At 35.1% G+C, this 21,054-nt stretch overlaps 1 protein-coding gene across 3 annotated transcripts in view; it reads left to right on the forward strand.

Annotated features, from left to right (window-relative positions):
- Positions 1-21,054, forward strand: part of LOC141456792 (furin-like protease 1) — a 749,499-nt gene that overhangs the window by 21,384 nt on the left and 707,061 nt on the right. The window contains exon 1 of one of the 3 annotated variants that reach the window (XM_074133070.1): positions 14,161-14,184. The exons of the other annotated variants lie outside the window; for them this stretch is intronic. The gene's annotated coding sequence lies outside the window, so the exon portion shown is untranslated. Of the gene's footprint in view, positions 1-14,160; positions 14,185-21,054 lie in introns of those variants that run through there. 3 annotated transcript variants of the gene reach the window in all.

Genomic DNA, 21,054 nt, shown 5'->3' on the forward strand with positions numbered 1-21,054 from the left:
ATCCCCCCTATTCTCCAGACTTGGCTCCCTCGGACTACTATTTGTTCCCCAATATGAAGAAATGGCTGGCGGGAAAAATATTTTATTCAAACGAGGAGGTGATTGCAGAAACGAATGGCTATTTTTCAGACTTGGACAAATCCTATTATTCGGAAGGGATCAACAAACTAGAGCAGCGTTGGACGAAGTGTATAAGCCTAAAAGGAGACTATGTTGAAAAATAAAAAAGGTTTACCCCAAAAAATTAAGTAGTTTTTATTTTTGCACGGACTTTTCAAACGACCCTCGTAAACGAAGGAAGATTCTTGTCAATTTCTTCCAATAATTTCTGTTGGCTACCTTTCGCTTGTTCATCCTCAGGGCTACTAAGAGTACAATTTACATAGATTGAGTGTACAAAAATTATTTACCTAACTCAAATTAACAATTATAATTGGGTTTTACACTGTTCATATCATACGTTCGTGTTACTTCTGTCCTTGCTGTTTAGATACAGGTCGCTTTTAAATTGTTCTTGTTCGCTATAATAGGCCACAGTGTTGCCAATAGACAAACAAAAACAATTAAAAATCAACCACATTTTGTACCTAAACAGTCAGATCCAGAATACATCGTAACTTTTTTGATGCTACAAATTTTTTTAATAAGCAAAATGTACATAATTTTTGTTTTGATAAAATAATTGTTAATTGTAACCTAAATTAATGAAAAGCCAATGAGAATTCTCTTTTCAAGTTTTTACCAGAAATATTTCCAATTAGCGACGTTACTGTTAACATTAAAATTTAGTGATAGGGATTAATTAAAACAAACCTCTTTAGGCAAGGGATGTAGTATCCACTTCAGGTTCTTTAAAAGGGAATGAATCTTAGCGTCGCTGCGGAAATCCCAGCCTAGTGTAAACGAAAAAACACTTATAACTTCAACACTCATTAAAATACACTGATAATTGGAAGAGTTGTTGTAATTAGTTTGGTATTTTTCCATTAAAAAAAAAGGGAATTCTCCGTTACAGTCGATTACAAACGGTTTTCTCTACTTTATTGAATTAGCTTTTAAAAATCTGTCGCTTTCTTCAGTGGCTCTGTTTCTTTAAGATGGAGCTTAGACTCTCGTAAAGTTAAAATAAGATGACGTTTGTTAAAAAATGAAAACAATCGTCAATCACCATGTTTTTTCACTCGTATCTCTCAGACTCCCCTCTTAGATCTCTACTGGGATTATCTTTTAAGAGGAGACCTCGTAATGATGGTATTCATCCCAGAACCTCTAATAGAAAACGCACATTCTTCTTACGAAGGATTGTTTGAGGGTGTTGTAGATAAGATTCAGTTTCCTAGGTTGGAACTTGGTGACGGTGGAACAGCTTAAAGTAGTGATGACGAACCTATGACCCGCGCAAGCTTTTTCATTCGCCCACAATTGCTAGGCAACCATTTGTTTGTTTACGCGGGTTGATTTAGATTTTCTAATTGTGTGGATAATTTATATTCTATCTGTATTTTTTTTCAATCACGCATTGACACAAAAACAATTTAAATACTATTTAGAACCTGTAGTTTGATCATTACAGTTCTAAAACGCAAATTTTAAAAAAATCGACAAACCAAAGCAAATAACCATATTTAGATTTTTCTTTAGATAAAACACACTTTTTTAAGGTTTTGGTACAGTTATGTTTGTAAAAAGAGACTTCCATAGCACTTTATTTCGTCCCGTTTTACCCGTTAAGCCAACTGAATTTTAAAGATGTTATTAGTTTTGAAAATATTCAGTTTAAAATTTTTAAACTTAACTCTTGTGCAAATGGGCATTAGTGACCCAAGAGCTAGCTTTATTTCCAGATATCTTGATATCCTTACGGTTATTCCAGCCCAACAAAACCCTTGCAATACACATGGATGTCTATTGAGTTGAATAATCCATTAAGTGTATAACTATTTTGGATTTAAGTAATGCAAACTTTTGCTATTTGTAACAAATACTGACACTTAATTGGATTATCTTTTAAGTTGCAATGAATTTGGCCACTCTTAGCACTTAGAAACGAATACAGCCGAAATCCATGTTTTTCGAAGATAACAGCTTCATCTGGAAAGGTAGTATTTTTGTTTTTTCTGAATGCTGCTTTCTTAAAGACCTTTCTGGACCTTCTTTTGAAATCCTTTCATTTTATTTGTTGTTTAAATGTTTATTGGCATCACTTTCAATTGATGCCAATTTCTTAGTCACAAATACGACCTTGGAGAATATCTTGCTCCTATTTACATCATCTTTTTATCTTTTTGGGTATCGCTTAAACGTAACTGTAATAATATTTGTCCTTGTAAAGAAGCTTTTGCAAGTGATTATTAAAATTTTGTTTAGTCTGTTTGACATATTTTACTTTGGTTAAATTATCCATGCCCCATTACATTTTTCTATAGATCATTTAATGTAAAAATCATTTTTAATTTTTCCTTAATTCGTCAAATTATGTGCAAAAAAAAAAAGGATATGAATCTATTTAGAACATACTATGTCGTAAATGAATGCATCATACTTTTTAATGTAAACCTAATTTAATTTAATTCAAAAATAAAAGCTGTATCGTAGAATTTTACCAAAATGCTGCGTTGTTTTGTAAATGAGCCTTCACTCATTTAGGCTTTATATAATTCAACGAATTGACCTGTTAGTAGGCGGGAAGTCACCGGGAGAAAGTTAATTTGTTAAAAAAAAGCGAATTGTGTGACCTCGACTCTATTTCCCCTATTTCGTAAGTCGATTGTTATCTATGAGCTTGCAGTAACCATTAAACACAGTTTAATATGGGGGGGACACATAAAACCGTAATCTCTATTAAATGATTTGGTTAATCGAATCATTTGAGAAAGAGGCTGTTCTATGGTCTGAACGAACAACTCTTGTATTTAAGTTACATTTTTATTAGATTCACTTTCATTTACTGTAATTAATTCAGTGCTAATTTTTAACTAATTGGGAATATTAAATTTTGTATTAACCATTTAATATATATCCTTGTTTAACCAAATTGTGGGTGCGAACCGATTGCCATAAAGTTAAAAAACGAGTTTTAGTGACGTAACTCTGTATGTGACCTGTTCTCCCCCACCACATTGTACGTCACAGAATTTTGTCAGCGTGGTTATTTTATTTGTATAGACTGAGTCGTAGTGATTCATCTCCCAGCATCACGTCCTATTGCTAACTCCTAATCTAAGAGCCAACAGTTTCAAATTATGGGAGCCACAATAGATCTTTTAGGCCGTCGATGTCTAGGGGTTTGTTGTAACTATTAATGCAGTTAAGATCTGATTAGGCCTGGATAATATCTTTGATTTTATCCCTATTAGTGTATTGGATCATTGAATGGTTTCGAAGTTACATCCACCAGAGGTACATTATTCAATGGGGTCATCAGGTGTAGTGCGATATAGAAACATAATTCAAACATAAGTCGAAATCTGTACACCAAACTAATTGTTCTACCTCTGAAGCTGGGTGAAAGATCCGGTCTGGAATACAATACGAGGTGTGGCTATTAAATAACGAGACTATTGCTGTAAAACATTTTATTTTAAATTTATACATATTTAGTTATCACCTTCGGTATACACCCCTCCACCCCTCCCATATCCCTGCAACGCTCCATGCGAATTTACCATTGTTCGAAAAAGTGCTGGAAGTCTCAACGGACTGAAATCGTGTTCCTTTTAAGCAGATTCGACTTTGGGGAAAAGATAAAAGTCACAAGGGGGCCAGGTCAGGCGAATAAGGCGGATGACCTAAAATGGGATGTTGCACTTGGCTAGAAACATCGTCTTGACGGACAATGCAGTGTTGTCTTGATGGAGAAAACCCCGTGACTTGTTCTTTGTCCAGAAATCGGGTCCGTTTTTTTCCTTACTCTTTCACGGAGTTGAGCAAGCACCCCTCACCGGTAGTAATGTTGATTAATTATAATCGATATTTTCATCCATTTTGGACGTGTAAGGGCGACTCGGGCGGTCATCATCTCCGACGTCTTCTCGGCCATCTTGGAAACGCTTGAACACTCAGTAAACTTGCGCACGTGATAAAAATTCATCGCCATAAACTTCTTTTAATAAAAGATAAGTTTCAGTAGCGGTTTTACCCAGTTTCATATGAAATTTCACGACAATTCGTTGCTCTACTACATGTGTAGTAGTATCATGTTTTCGGCAAAACGAAACTAACCCCTCTTGCACAAACGACGGTTCCGGTCAGACAGATTTCTCTCTACAAACACGTGAGACGCTGTGCAATCGAAAGAGAAGGCTTTACGCTGCACAGCTGACAGGTCGTTAGGATTTGGCGCATGCATAGTTCTTCATGTAGCAGCATCATTCTCGTTATTTAATAGCCACACCTCCTAAAATGCATGCTAGCATGTATAACATAATACTCTTCTTGTAAATACGCATCTCTGGATGAAGAATTTAAATAGGTGATGATTTAATGCTCGGTCCAAACAAAGAATGAGCTTGGTGGCTTTAAAGAAGGTTTTTTTCTCTCTTACTACGTTATAATAGTAAAGTGGGTACTTGGAAACGAGTGCTACGAGCCCTGTCCGGCCATTTAACTGTAGGATTTCCGGTTGGTGAACCACTCCAGTGGCCGGCCTTGGACTAAGAAAGACTCGTATTCTCTCCACAACACTACGTATTGTCGCCGGTCAAACATTCCTCTTACTGGCCACTAGTCGCGCGCTAGTAATTGTTTTATTTTAAAGCTATTGTTGTTGATTGTTTCAAATTAGATGGAATTTGTTGTGTGTGCCTAGTTTTTAGATTGGGGGAACCAGGTAATTGATTGGGAATTTTTTAATCGATTTTTAATCAATGATAATTTGTAAATTGATCTCAGAGAACATTTATTTTTGTCAACCTTTTACAATTAAGGAAGCGGACAGTGGAGGACTTTTCCCCGTTCAATAATACTTACGCAATCTCTCAAATCGTTGGTTGTTTGATTTTCTTTTTTTAATCTTGAAAGATGTGAAGTCAATCAAGAAATAGCTCCATTAATTTCTTAAAAACGTACTCATCGGGCGGCCAGTGTCCACCATAATGCTTTTTTGTGTCCGTTTTTTTCTCTTTCTTTTTGTAGAACTTATTGAACCAGATATTGCATTGTACAGATTGGAAAAGGGCACTGGTCCACTTTCATTAGTAGAAGTGATGTCTGCTGTTTGTGTTCCACCTTCAAGAGTGATCCTGAAGTACCATTAACTTCTTTTGTCGCTTCTCTTGAATTCTTTTAGATTTTCACTTGACAAGTTACTACCAATGGATTTTCATCATTTTCATCATTTTTTTTTTGGCAGCTAATCTTTTTGTGCAAATCAATTGCAACTCTTTATCACTTAAACGGAAGTATGAGCTAAAATCTTGTGGATTTTTCGAAACTGAATGTTCGATTTTACCGGAAATATACTTTGATGTCCCCCTAAACACGAAGAAAAGTTTCTTTTTTAGCGCATGCTCTGTGACAACAACTGGTGCTTAAAAGCAAAAAAAACTTATTTCCTTATTTTGGCCTTTCTCTTCAAATATTAAGATTTTGGCGGAAATCCTTTAACCGGATACAGGTCAATTCTTACTGATACGGTTGGCTTTTTGCGATTTTTGACCCCCCAAAAAATGGCTCCAATTCTCAGAGGTGGTGCAAACAAAGACTCCTCTTCTAAAGAGCCTCATCAGAACAATCTACCATTTTAAGATCAAAATTTATATCTCCTCTGCAGCATTGGCTATTCAACCACAAACTTGAACTTAGTAATTAATTTAATCTAAAACTCACAAAAAATCATCATTGCAGTGAACCTATTTTATCAAATTAATTATAAACAGGGCCCAAGTTAATGAATTTCATATTTAAGTTCAGAATACTCCAAAAAACACGGCTCAGAAAAGTGATTCGCTCTAATTACCATAAACTTTCCATATACGTTCTGTCTCTAAAACATCGCTCTCTCCATCAATACGAAAACAACCGGTTTAGAGACCAACTACGAACATGATTATCAATGCTAACAGAAGGAAAGTTACTGGAAAAAAGAAAATAAGTAAGTAAAGTAATCGCCTAATTTTTCAGGCGAGCTTTACGTCCATCTACCAAATTAGGTATCGTGGACGGAGGCGACTAGCAAATATACTTTACCAAAAATTTCTCATATTAACCATTAAATAAAATCCAAGGCCTAAGCCCGGGAATCGAACCCCCTGAACCAACAATACACCTTGGCTTTGCGGGTCTAGCCTATAACCGCCTAACATACTTTACTATAAATTTCTCATATTAACCATTAAATAAAATCCAAGGCCTAAGCCCGGGAATCGAACCCCCTAAACCAACAATACACCTTGGCTTTGCGGGTCTAGCCTATAACCGCCTAACATACTTTACTATAAATTTCTCATATTAACCATTAAATAAAATCCAAGGCCTAAGCCCGGGAATCGAACCCCCTGAACCAACAATACACCTTGGCTTTGCGGGTCTAGCCTATAACCTCCTAACTTACTTTACTATAAATTTCTCATATTAACCATTAAATAAAATCCAAGGCCTAAGACCGGGAATCGAACCCACTAAACCAACAATACATCTTAGCTTTGCGGGTCTAGCCTATAACCGCCTAACATACTTTACTATAAATTTCTCATATTAACCATTAAATAAAATCCAAGGCCTAAGACCGTGCCTAGTTTTGTCACTCACTAGGCAATTATTATGTTTTGCGAAGCGCTGAATGAAAGTATCTTTAATGGTGCTTGCGTTATAAAAATAGAGCGAACCTATTTAGCATTTTCAGTATCAGGCCCCAAGCTTTAGTTAAGTTGATATTTTCAACGCTGACCTTGTTTTTCCTAAACTTTCTTGAAGTTAGGAGTAATTTTTGGAAGTGTCATATTTAATAATTGGGGATACCCACAGCCTTCTAGCTTTTGAATATCGAGTTCTGAAGTCAACGCTGATGATATCCGGGGACCTAAGTATCTTAATTGCTCGTATAAGGGTCCAATAATCCATAATCAAGGTCGGAGAAGATCCTCCTTGTACCATTCCAAACTCCACTGCTTGGACTTTACACTAAGCCCCTATTCTGAGTGGAGTGTACGAGGAGCTTTCTCATCAAGACCGCTTGGGTTCTCCAGTAATAATACTTGGGTCTTCCGCAAACTGTAGCCAATCTAATCTCATTTCAGAACATTCTCTCCTCCGAGTAAAGAGCTCTCTTTTAATTAAAATTTCTCATTCAATTTAATAAATAATTACTAAAGTCATATTAAATCGATTTATTTTTAATATAACTAAACTCTATTTTAGTTAGAATTTTAATGGTAAAAGCTCAAGTGATGTTTGCAAACTTTGGCTATAAAATTTCAAGATCGATTGAAAGCTTTATTGCTGCATACCAGTCTGCACAAGCTTTCCTATTTCTGGATTTATCGTTCTAAATCTATAAATCTAGGCTTGTCTACTTTACTGCCATTAAATAAAGGTTATTTTTTTTTAAAGTTAGTTTTAAGAACTTTTTTTAATATTGGAAATTCTTTGGCCCACTATTTGAAGACATAAATCTTGGCAGTTCCATAAATCTGTAAACCATAAAATTGGGTAAAAAATTGACGTTTCTGTGGTTTAATTTTTCTTAATAGATTAGTAAAAAAGTTTCGAGATAATGTCAAATTTTCCAAGGAAATATCTGTTATTCGAGCTTACCTGTTTCAGAAAATTGCCTGTATGCGGTTCGAACTGAATCTCTTAAAAAAAAAAAAAAAACGAAAAATAGTTTTGAGCTGTTTATTTTTTGGCCATAACTTTGCCATCATAATCGTTGTACCGGATGTACCGCATAACTTTTCTCGTGAAAATTACTACAACAATTTTCAGTGCATATTATGCTCATGTTGCTCTTGGACTTTTTATTTAAAAGAAAATCATTTTCCAGGGAAATTCGATTAATGGCGCTTCTGGTGAGAGTGGGGATGGAGGTAGATTTATCTCTAAAGTGCCAATTTAGTACAATGCACAGTCTTGATTTTATTAATTGTAAAAGAGCGGCAAATTTGTTTCTAATGTATCGTATTTGAGGGAAATTTTACAAGTGGATGTAACTCTTTACTAGATAATTTTTCATAACTTAGCATTCTCTCATTGTAATGAGTTTATTTATGGGATTTCCCAATATTGAGGTCGGTGGATTTTTTCGAACAGAACTCCTTCCATTTGCAAAAAATGCGGCACTTATCTTGCATAAAGCTTTCTTATTTTTTATTTCTCTATCTAATATTTACACTTATTCTTTTTCTTGTACATGTCTACAATGTCACCCATCTTACACCCCTTCAATCAACCATCAACCAATACCGTTTTATTTTGCTCGATTTTTCAACCAAAGTTAAAAATTTTAGCCTCATTGTTTTAATTTTTGCCAGCCATTTCTTTCTTTTAGATAATGAAAGGAACATACTCTTCATGCCCTTTCAGTTCGTAGGCTCCTTATATTCTTCATCTTTGAATGAATTTCTGTTTTTATGATAGACCAGCGTTTCCCAAAGTGTGGGTCGCGACCCGGCACCGGGTCGCAGAAAAATTCAGCTGGGTCGTGGCAAAAATTGTAAAAACACAAAAAAAATCTATAACATTTTGCTCTAAATTTAATATTTTTCGAAACTTTTTCAAGTACCGCAGGTGGCAAGCCTTTACAGGCTTTGGTTTAATTATTTTCAAAGTATCGGAAAAAGTCGCTGCAATAATTAAAAAAAATTTACTCTGTGGAAACAACGACTTTCAAAAGGAAATTTTAAATCTTTTGAAACATTGCATAAATTTATTGAAACCCATTCAAACTTTTTTTTTTTTTTTTTTTAATCTTTTATTGCAATTTACCACTGCAACAGTTGTTGCAACAAGCAAATACGGTGAAAGGGAAAAGAAATAACGGGAAATCATGATTGGAGAAGGCACCCAGTGGTGCCACTCCAGTAACGTGCTTAAGATAAGAGAAGATCACGAGGCCATCTTCTCTTCAATCTCCTTAGAGGATTACCCTGGTAATGTGGAGGAAGATAGGTGTTCTATGAGAGAGTTAGGATGGAGCTGCTGTAGAGGAATGAAATTTGAAGAAACGAGTGTTAGCAAGATCTGTAATGAAAGGGATTTTGAGGTCATTATGGATAGTGAGGTTAGATACATAGAACGGAGCGTTAAGAAGTTTTCGAAGTATTTTTGACTATAATGTCTGGAGGCGTAGTGAGTTGGAACGCTTAGTCGATCCCCATACTTCGATGCCGTATGACCAAATGGGTCGCAGTAACATTAGATAAAAGAGTCTTTTGTTATGTAGGTTAAGTTTCGAACGTTTGTCAAGTAGTCTGGCGAGAAGTTTGTAGCGTTGGTTAGCTTCTTGTCTTTTCAGTCTAGTATGGGGATTCCATGTCAACCGTTTGTCTAGGTGCAGTCCAAGGTAACGTACTTTGTCCACAGCTGGTATAGGAGTTTGGTTCAAGATGACAGGAGGTAGGATTTTCCGTTCAAACTACGATGAATAAGTTTTATATCTTGAAACACTATCAGTTTCAATTCAAAAACATCTTTCGGAGCAAATAAATAGTTTTAAAGACTACTTTCCGGATATTCCTTCAAATAATATGTGGATTAAAGATCCTTTATCTGTCGATATTGAAAAGGAAGAAATGCTTAATCTTAGTGAACAAGAAGTTGATAATTTAATTGAAATTTCATGCGACACCGATCTTAAAAAAGTGTTTGAAACTGTACCACTAATTAATTTTTGGTTGCGCTGTCAAAAGGAAGCGAAAAATCCAAGCGCAAGCGATACAATTTTTAATGCCTTTTGTCACCACTTATACGTGTGAAACTGCGTTCTCAGCCTTGGTGTACTTAAAAAATAAGTATCGAAACAGATTGGATGTCGAACCTAATTTGAGAATAAAATTAACATCATTAAGTCCTAATTTGAAATTACTATGTGATGAAAAACACCATCATCCTTCGCACTAAGGTCAAAATATGTAAAACAAAATTTACTTAAAGTTTTAAATGAAGATAATGGATTGTCTTTAATTACTTATGTTTTTGTTATATAATTATTTTGCAATTTTTGTGTATGAAATAAACAAACAAATAACTTGAATTTTGATTTTTATTAAAAAATAAAATTTGTTTTGTAAATAAATGTTTTTTTATAAGGTGGGTCGCGAAAAAATTTAAAATCTCGTACCGGGCCGCGGTCAAAAAAGTTTGGGAAACGCTGCGATAGGCCATTCAAGACAGAGTTTTTTTTTAAAGAAACGATGACCCGTTTAATAACTTTTAAAGAAAAACATCTGCCTTAAAACGTGAAATAAAGAAAGCCTTTCGACAAATTAAAGTCGGCCATTGACGGATATTATCCGCAATAAGTATAGTACCCAAATTTCATTGACAGCAACGCCATCTTTTGGGCTTGGTGGAGGATTTTTCAACTTGCCCTGGTAGTTCACTTATTACTCTAATGAGTTTTACGTATTTTACTTTGTGTACTTTAATTAACTTCTTTATCTACTTCTTTCTAACCATGAACAAATCTATTCGACAACCATTACACCTGGCTTAACTACAATTGTTAGATTGTAGAGCGGTAAAAAACTGATGTGTATAGCCGTCGCTTTGCTGTAGCGAATAGATTGGGACTATATTTCCGTTCAACAAACCATTTTCTACTGCAGACAGACAAACTACTAAACAATTAGTGAATTGGACGCTCTGCTGTAGCTTTGGTGCTAACGTTGCAATCGATTAGCTGATTGGTTTTATCCCGCCCAGTTTGGATGAAATGAAAAATTTAATAAATCAGAGTAATTATTATTTTTTCCTTTCCTCCTATTGGTAGCGGCCATTGGAAAAGTAAAAAGCAAACAACAACACAGAATAGGAAATAAAACGGACTTACAAAGAAGAGTAGATTGCGATGGCATTGATTTTTTTTTTTTTTTTTTTTGAATCGTCAAGAGTATGAAAGTGGATTTTGTCAATATTTAAGTGGAAACAGCGGATTGATGTTCCAGCAAAAGCAGTGACAGCAGGGAGACGGTGGTCTAATTGTGTATTGAGGAGTTACTTAAATGAACTTTAAGATTTACGTACATTAACCATTTGTCCATCACCTTTTTTTTCCCCATTCATATTGGAGTCGTCTGGATTTTGCAAAATCAATTATTCTACCTTGGCTATCTCTTAGTAGACGTTTCACCCTTGCCCTTTGATATTGTTTCGACATTAAAGCACAAAAAGCTTCTCCCCACTGAGGATTTAGATTTTCTTAGTCTATTATAAAATATTTACAATTAAAGTAAACTTAAATCACACTTTATGTGAACGTAACCCTCTTCTTGTATTACTCCTCAGGGCTCAAACTCCACACCGATCTCCTACCCAAAGCCCCCTGTCGCCCCCATCTCGAAGCTAGTCTCTTTCTGGTCACAGTGTATATTTAGGCCCAACGATCTTCGTTCGGTCTAGCCACATGGTCGCTCCATTTCTAATATGTCCTTCCTTGGTGGTTTCCAGTTCTGATTATTGTACAAACGATTTGCTCGTTTAAATGGTTAAAATAGTTGAAGACTTTTCTCTACAATTCAGTGAAGAATTCATTAAAATCCAAAAATTGCAAAAAAAAGATATAGAATATAGAGATTTGAAATTTTAACGATTTACAAAAGCACTAAAATTTAACCTTCTATATCTCAATAACTATTATTATTAAAACATTGCTATTTGTACCAGTTACAGAACAGACTTTTCTCTACAATTGGGTAAAGAATCTATTAAAATCTAAACAATACTAAAAGAGATTTAATGGTTTGAAATTTTAATGATTTGCAAAACCTCCAAAATTTAACCTTCTACATCTCAATAACTATTGTCACTAAAACATTGCTATTCATACCAGTTATAGAGCAGACTTTTCATTAGAAGTAATCGCCTATTTTTTCAGGCGGGCCTTCACGTCCAACTACCAAATTAGGTGTCGTGGACGGAGGCGACTAGCAAACATACTTTACTGTAAATTTCTTTTATTAACCATTAAATAAAATCCAAGATAGGGGAATTGAACCCACTAAACCAACAATACACCTTAGCTTTGCGGGTCTAGCCTATAACCGCCTAACGTACTGTACTGTTTTCTCCATATTAACCATTAAATAAAATCCAAGGCCTAGAGCCCAGGAATCGAACCCACGAACCAACAATACACCTTAGCTTTGCGGGTCTCGCCTCTAACCACTCGGCTACAATTCTGTAAAGAATCCATTAAAATCTAAACAATAAGAAAAGAGATATAGAGATTTGAAATTTGAAAAAAAATGGTACACAGTTTTCTAAGTACTATCCTTAATCGAAACTGTTCTGATTTGTCAGATTTAACTTGACTGGGGTTGCTCATGTTAATACTTACATTAATACTCTGCTTTTCCTTCGCACAAATTGTATAGAGAGGGGGTAAGAACCCATTTAGTGTCTCCTTTTTATTTTGCGCCAGTCCTGGCTAAAAATATCTTATCCAGGAAAATTCCAGCTAGTTTTCTCTGAGAGAAATGAAGAGAAGTGATTGGCTAGGGGTTTTGGTTGGCTCCTTATTGGCTACGCTGTTCAGCTGCTGTCTTCTGATTAGTGTTCTTGTTGCTACAATACGCGTGAATCTTATTTTATGTGTCAGCTTGTATACGTTGATCATGTTTAAGAGACGTCTGAGCTCCCATGAACACCGGAAAGACATAAAAGGAAATGACTTTTGCCTTAAAATCGTTTGCAAAATTTTTTTCTAATCAGTCAGCCATTTTTTTTTTTTTTTTTTGCATGCTGCTGAAATGGATATACTTGACCTAAGTACAATGTTGCACTTAGTAATTTACCTAAGTCCCTTAGCCTTCCAATGAGGTTTTAGCTGTACTAAATGCTTATTTATTTATTATTTATTTATGTATTTATTTACATCCATGCTCCCTTTCCCATTAAGTTCTCTAGTTCCCCTTCAAGAAAACATCCTTTCTTGAAGAAAATTTTCACGTAATTTTCCAATTTTTAAAATTTTAGCTCTTTTAAAACTTTTAAACAAATCTAAAAAATTAATTAAATATTCCAAAGCTGTGTAACTTGAATTTTAGAAGCATAAAAATACATCATATGATAAATGCTCTATCTGATATATTGGCTACTCTAATTGGAAAGTATTGATTGGTGTCCTTTTTTCTGTAATTGAAGTGGTTAAAAACTTATTAAACAATGTTCGATTGCATCAAGTTAGGAAAAATTACTGTTTTTCTTTTGTATTTGTTTTATTTTTCCATTAAAAATGTTATCGTTTTTAATGGTTTTATTATTTTTACTAATATTTATTTGTCTTTCCATTGTTCTTTAATTTTTGTTTCGAATAATTATTGGTTTTTTATTCTTGAGTTCTTTGATGACTTCATTCTACTGACTCGGTCCAAATCTAGGACTTGGAATTGTAATAAAGTTCCTGGTTCTAAGTAAAGTGCAAAAAATAAGAAGTTTTTTGGGCGAGCTTCTTGCCCCAAATTGAAATGGTTTTCCTCATTTGCTTTTTGAGCCCTTATATACTTTGTTGATTTGGTCCTTCGAATGGAATAGGTTATTTTTTGTCGGCCCTTTGCATTCTTCTTCATTTTAAGTTCATATTTTCTCCATATCGGAACAGACAGGATCCATCAGATTGTGCTGAGTTTAAGTCATACTTTTAGTTTTAATACGTTTTTAACTGAGTCAACAGTAATTACAAATAGGCTCATTTCCTATTTCTAGTTTTTTTAAATTTTTTTTTGAACTAAAATATTTTTAATTTTTTACTTAATTTCTGTACGAATGGTTTTACAACGATAACCTGATTGTGGTTTCCTTAATTATTTTTAGTGGCAATAATTGTATTTTCTTATCAATATAACCTTGGCTTCAGGAAATTTACATAAGAGCCATAGACTAGTCACATACGGTATAGTAACTACTTTCCTGTTGTTTTGTGCGGATTATTTTGTGATCAAATATTACGTAAATTTAGTGTTACGAGTTTTTTTGCGAAATTTCGTGTAACTGGTTTGCAATAATTAGTAACAGTATTAGTAATTAGGGGTAAGTGTTCCTGTTTTAGAATTAATTGTTGTTAATTATTTTCTGATTAATTGAAGAATACTTCATTTTGATCAGAAGAGTGCATATCCAATTTATAATTTGTTGTCTGTGCTTTTGTGCAAAGGAGACCTTTCGGGCCTTACTAGGGAGTTGTTTATCCTTTCCTGAGAAATTCTGATCTAGGATGGTTTCTGCGGAAGATAATGTCTTCTGCTACTTACTCGTGGTTAGAGGCATTGCTGCCATAGAGCAAGGTTGATTTTACCCATCCCCTTGAAAAGCATTTCCGGTTTAAAAAAGATCAAGATTCAATCCATTAGTTGTTTTCGCAAAATGATCACCTCTGGTCCGCAACGTACCACTGTATTGTAGCCTAGCTTTTACAATATTGTTAATAGTTTTCTCTCTAGTAAGTTTTAGAGGTCGTATCCACTGGTCTCCATTGCCAGTGGGGTGGGGGGGTCTTTTATCGCTTAATATCGTCCGCTGTGCAATCTATAATGGTTTTGAAATTCTTCTGTATAGGCCTCACGTACAGCGTTACCTGCAGAGATGTTTTCTGATATAACCTTAATATGGGCTTATTTATAAACTCAAGAAGAACGCGAAGATGATCTACGGTGCTTTCACGAACAGGGAAGCAGTGACTAGGTTTCTGGGACTCGATGAATCAGTCAGATAATTTTTTTTTTTCTGCGTAGATTCTTTGATCTCCTAACATTGATCCAGTTAGCGATAACTTTGTAGCTGTTCCAATAGGATACTTCAGTCCAAAAAGAGTCGGCCGCTCTTTTAGGCGTAGAGCCTGGAGTAGGATAACCTTCCAAGTTATAATCTAATCTTGTATTTGGCACAGTGTTGGCAGGATTCCTAGCCATCCATTACAGTGTAATTATCCAATAGTTACACATTACTAAAGGCGGTTAAATATTTCCTAAGATTCCAATATTGCTAATTAATCCAAAAATTCGTAATTAAATAAACTAGAGAAATATGGCAGTGTATAAAAACCATTTGGATATACATGTATATATACAATACTTCACTTATAATTCCACATTAATTAAAGATAGTGTTGTACTTGGAACGAAAAAGTTCCTTTGTTTTATAAAACATACTTACAAAGCATGAAAAGCAAAAGGAGCATGTTATGTACGAGCATATATTATGCTCATAGAGAGAGAGAGAGAGTGAGAGAGAGCATCAAGCTGTGCATGACTTTATATAATAATACTGGAGTATTCAGTTTTGGTGGTTCCAAAGGGGAAGGGGAGGGAACATTGCTGACATTTTGTAACATACCATCTCATGCCTCTGACATCTTTAGCAAATGATTTTTGGCATTTCTTTGCGCTTAAACTTCTGCATTATAGATTAATAAGTTTAAATAATATGTAAATAAAGAAATAAGCTTAAAGACATTGAAATTTAGTGAATGATTACATCAATATTGAACACATATCTTGTATTTGTAATAGTTTGGTCGAATTTGGTAACGAACAAAGAGGTCTTTTATGTCGAAGAGCCTCAAATCTCAGGGTCTCAAAAAATTTTTTTGACAATAACGCCTCACTCGACTTTCTCTAATTTCAATCCCAACGTTCTAACTTTATAAATTTCCTTCAAATAGCAAATTTCGTAACATAATTATCTCTTACCCATCATAAACCTTTGCCAAAATTGCTTAAAACAAAGTATTTTCCTTAAAATAAAATAAAATTTATAGATTTTACGAAATTTTCACACAGAAAATCTAAAAAAAAAAAAAGAAAAAAAAATGAAATATCCTGTCCTTAATATATTACTTTTGGTTTAGAAATTATCTTTAAACGCCACGTTAAAGCCACGGTAGCGGTTATAGGCTAGACCCGCAATGCTATGATGTATTGTTGGTTAGTTGGTTCGATTCCCGATATTAGACCTTCGATTTTATTTGATGGTTAATATGAGAAATTTACAGTAAAGTATGTTAGGCGGTTATAGGCTAGACCCGCAATGCTATGATGTATTGTTGGTTAGTTGGTTCGATTCCCGATATTAGACCTTCGATTTTATTTGATGGTTAATATGAGAAATTTACAGTAAAGTATGTTAGGCGGTTATAGGCTAGACCCGCAATGCTATGATGTATTGTTGGTTAGTTGGTTCGATTCCCGATCTTAGACCTTCGATTTTATTTGATGGTTAATATGAGAAATTTACAGTAAAGTATGTTAGGCGGTTATAGGCTAGACCCGCAATGCTATGATGTATTGTTGGTTAGTTGGTTCGATTCCCGATCTTAGACCTTCGATTTTATTTGATGGTTAATATGAGAAATTTACAGTAAAGTATGTTAGGCGGTTATAGGCTAGACCCGCAATGCTATGATGTATTGTTGGTTAGTTGGTTCGATTCCCGATCTTAGACCTTCGATTTTATTTGATGGTTAATATGAGAAATTTACAGTAAAGTATGTTAGGCGGTTATAGGCTAGACCCGCAATGCTATGATGTATTGTTGGTTAGTTGGTTCGATTCCCGATCTTAGACCTTCGATTTTATTTGATGGTTAATATGAGAAATTTACAGTAAAGTATGTTAGGCGGTTATAGGCTAGACCCGCAATGCTATGATGTATTGTTGGTTAGTTGGTTCGATTCCCGATCTTAGACCTTCGATTTTATTTGATGGTTAATATGAGAAATTTACAGTAAAGTATGTTAGGCGGTTATAGGCTAGACCCGCAATGCTATGATGTATTGTTGGTTAGTTGGTTCGATTCCCGATCTTAGACCTTCGATTTTATTTGATGGTTAATATGAGAAATTTACAGTAAAGTATGTTAGGAGGTTATAGGCTAGACCCGCATTGCTATGATGTATTGTTCATTAGTTGGTTCGATTCCCGATCTTAGACCTTCGATTTTATTTGATGGTTAATATGAGAAATGTACAGTAAAGTATGTTAGGCGGTTATAGGCTAGACCCGCAATGCTATGATGTATTGTTGATTAGTTGGTTCGATTCCCGATCTTAGACCTTCGATTTTATTTGATGGTTAATATGAGAAATTTACAGTAAAGTATGTTAGGAGGTTATAGGCTAGACCCGCATTGCTAAGATGTATTGTTGGTTTAGTGGGTTCGACTCCCCCTGCCTCTAGACCTTGGATTTTATTTAATGGTTAATAAAAGAAATTTATAGTAAAGTATGTTAGGCGGTTATAGGCTAGACCCGCAATGCTATGATGTATTGTTGATTAGTTGGTTCGATTCCCGATCTTAGACCTTCGATTTTATTTGATGGTTAATATGAGAAATTTACAGTAAAGTATGTTAGGAGGTTATAGGCTAGACCCGCATTGCTAAGATGTATTGTTGGTTTAGTGGGTTCGACTCCCCCTGCCTCTAGACCTTGGATTTTATTTAATGGTTAATAAAAGAAATTTACAGTAAAGTATGTTAGGCGGTTATAGGCTAGACCCGCATTGCTAAGATGTATTGTTGGTTTAGTGGGTTCGACTCCCCCTGCCTCTAGACCTTGGATTTTATTTAATGGTTAATAAAAGAAATTTACAGTAAAGTATGTTAGGAGGTTATAGGCTAGACCCGCATTGCTAAGATGTATTGTTGGTTTAGTGGGTTCGACTCCCCCTGCCTCTAGACCTTGGATTTTATTTAATGGTTAATAAAAGAAATTTACAGTAAAGTATGTTTGCTAGTCGCCTCCGTCCAAGACATCAATTGGTAGTTGGACGTTAAGCCCCGCCTGAAAAAATAGGCGATTACTTTACTTGACTTTACTTACTAAACAAAACTATAATTTAATGTAAGATATTTTTTATTTTTATGGGAATGTGCCTGCATAATATACGTCCTTGCAAATTAAGTGAATTTAAAGTATAATGCTTCATTGAAGAGTTCATCGTTCATTTTGTTTCCGGTTTCCGATTCATTAATCCGAATGGAAGAAAGAATATTGCCCAATTTAAGTCCATAATTGTTTTTATTCTTTGCCAAGCATTCGACCTATGAACTTAGAGTATCTTCAGGGCTGTGGTATATATTTTCAAGATTATATTAATTTTTTATAGTGCTTCAAGTTTGTTTTGTTTTTTTAAGCGAGTGAAGAAGTTTGTGACGCTCAGTTATTGCTGAGGAAACGATATTTGATTGGTTCTTGAAGGCTATTAAAAAAGCAAACGCTATAAATTCGGCACCGATTAACCCTGGAAAAGTTTACTTAGTAATCTACTTTTACTTAGTAATGTAAAATAATTAATAACTTTTGTTTTGTGTCATCAATTTTGGTAATACTTTAGGGTGAACATCTTCATTTTGTGTTTAATTGCTTCTTAAGCTGTTAAAGTGCTACGTTGCTGATTGAATCGCATTGATGGTCGTTTTATGATTGGTTAAAAAAAGTGGAAGATTATTTAACTTGTAGGCAATTAAGTTTTTATTCTATTCATTTTTATCGCTTAATGAAGTAAAACAAATTAATCCAAACTAAGTTCTAAGTTCATCACTTTGATTATGAAAGCTTACTCTTAAAATATTTCACCCACCATCTCGCATTATTTACAAAAAGCTTCGAACTTGCTTGTCCAAGGAGTTCTTGTTAATTTCTTAAAAAAGTTAGAAGCATTTTTTTGTGGAACTACGAGGGTCGTTTGAAAAGTGCGTGCAAGAATAAAAACTACTTAATTTTTTGGGGTAAACCTTTTTTATTTTTCAACATAGTCTCCTTTTAGGCTTATACACTTCGAACAACGCTGCTCTAGTTTGTTGATCCCTTCCGAATAATAGGATTTGTCCAAGTCTGAAAAATAGCCATTCGTTTCTGCAATCACCTCCTCGTTTGAATAAAATCTTTTTCCCGCCAGCCATTTCTTCATATTGGGGAACAAATAGTAGTCCGAGGGAGCCAAGTCTGGAGAATAGGGGGGATGTGAAACGAGTTGGAACCCTATTTTCATTAATTTTGCGACCACAACTGCTGAGGTGTGAGCTGGTGCGTTGTCGTGATGGAAAAGGACTTTTTTGTGGGCCAATCGTGGGCGTTTTTCTTGCAGCTCGGTTTTCAAACGGTCCAATAACGATGAATAATATGCACCTGTAATAGTTTTACCCTTTTCCAGATAGTCGATGAGGATTATTCCTTGCGAATCCCAAAAGACAGTCGCTATAATCTTTCCGGCCGAAGGAACGGTCTTCGCCTTTTTTGGCGCAGATTCCCCCTTGGTAACCCATTGTTTAGATTGTTCTTTGGTCTCAGGAGTGTAGTGATGTATCCATGTTTCATCCACAGTGACGAAACGACGCTTAAAGTCCTGCGGATTCTTCTGGAACAGCTGCAAACCGTCCTTGCAACACTTCACACGATTTCGTTTTTGGTCAAGCGAATCCCTTCATTCTTCTGTCATCCATCACCATATCATGGATTTTATCAATGATTTCTGGAGTAGTAAGCTCAACAGGGCGTCCAGAACGTTCAGCGTCACTTGTGCCCATATGGCCACTCCGAAAATTTTGAAACCACTTATAAACTGTTCTAATCGAAGGTGCAGAGTCACCATAATGTTTATCAAGCTTCTCTTTAGTCTCCTCAGGCGTTTTGCCTTTCATAAAGTAGTGTTTAATCAACACACGAAATTCTTTTTCGTCCATTTTTTGAAAATCACTCGACTTCCTCGATTCAAACGAATGCCAAACACAAAGAAATAGACCGATCTGGCTGAAACTTGGTGTGTGTTCTTCCAAGAGATGCTACTAACTAAACATAACCTCGATACGCGCCAGTAGTGCTATCTCTCTGACTTTGCACGGACTTTTCAAACGACCCTCGTATGTTCAGGTTCTGCAGTGATTGAAAACGTCTAACAGTTCGTGGAGATTTTGTGACTGGGGATTGTAGGGCAGGCAGGAGAAAATAGTAAAGAAGTGTGTGTGTGTGTGTGTGTGACATTAGGAAGATGAGAATTGGATTTATTGGGAAATCTGTAAAAAATTTTGGTTTTTCCGGGATTTGTTCTAAAAACTTTGCTGATTTCTTCACGCTTAGCTGCGATTGGGCGATAGCCAGATTTAAAGTTGCTATAAAAGTCTGTATTCTTTTTTTCTTCAACAACCATTTTAGTTTGAGGAGACATTCCACCACCCAAACACCACGGTTGCCTAATAATTAGAGACGAGGCCCGCTAAGATAAAATGTATTGTGATACTGGGTCCGATTTCCGGTCTAGGCTTTGGTTTTTATTTAACGGTTAATGCGAGAATTTTTATAATGTAGTATATTGGCTAGTCTATCCTCCGTCCAGGACACCTAATTTGGTTGTTGGAAGTAATGCCTGCCTGAAAATGTAGGCATTGTTTTATTTTTTTTTACAAAAAATACCTAAACCCATGCCATGTGAAGCTTTCGGGCTGATCCTAACGACGGCTTACTAGAATTCCGTAGGACAAGCCAAATAGCACTTCTAACTCCCAGCAATTCGTTCGTCTCGATCTAAACCAGATCTAGAGCCGATGCCTTTTATCATGAAGTATGATAACCCTATTTAAACACACTTAAATCATTCCCACGTAGTAGGACAAAATGTTCTCAAAACGAAATGAATGAATCGAAACGAACTGAATGAGGCTTATAAAATGAATGAAGTATCTCGCTCAGTATTGATGCATTAATTTTATAAATTCTCCGCACAATGAATTACATATCTCCATTAATAATTTACATTGTTATTACAAAATATTATCGGCCATTCTGACCATAGTCAGCGAATTATATCTATTAATGAGATCTTGTCAACACCATAAACAATGTGTAATAAATCATTCTGCATTTATTATTTATTGTTGTGCGGTTCGCCCACAAAATCCCCACACTTT

Source organism: Rhodnius prolixus, unplaced genomic scaffold (assembly GCF_049639745.1).
Source record: "Rhodnius prolixus isolate KJV_2025 unplaced genomic scaffold, Rpr scaffold_10, whole genome shotgun sequence".
NCBI lineage: Eukaryota > Metazoa > Arthropoda > Insecta > Hemiptera > Reduviidae > Rhodnius > Rhodnius prolixus.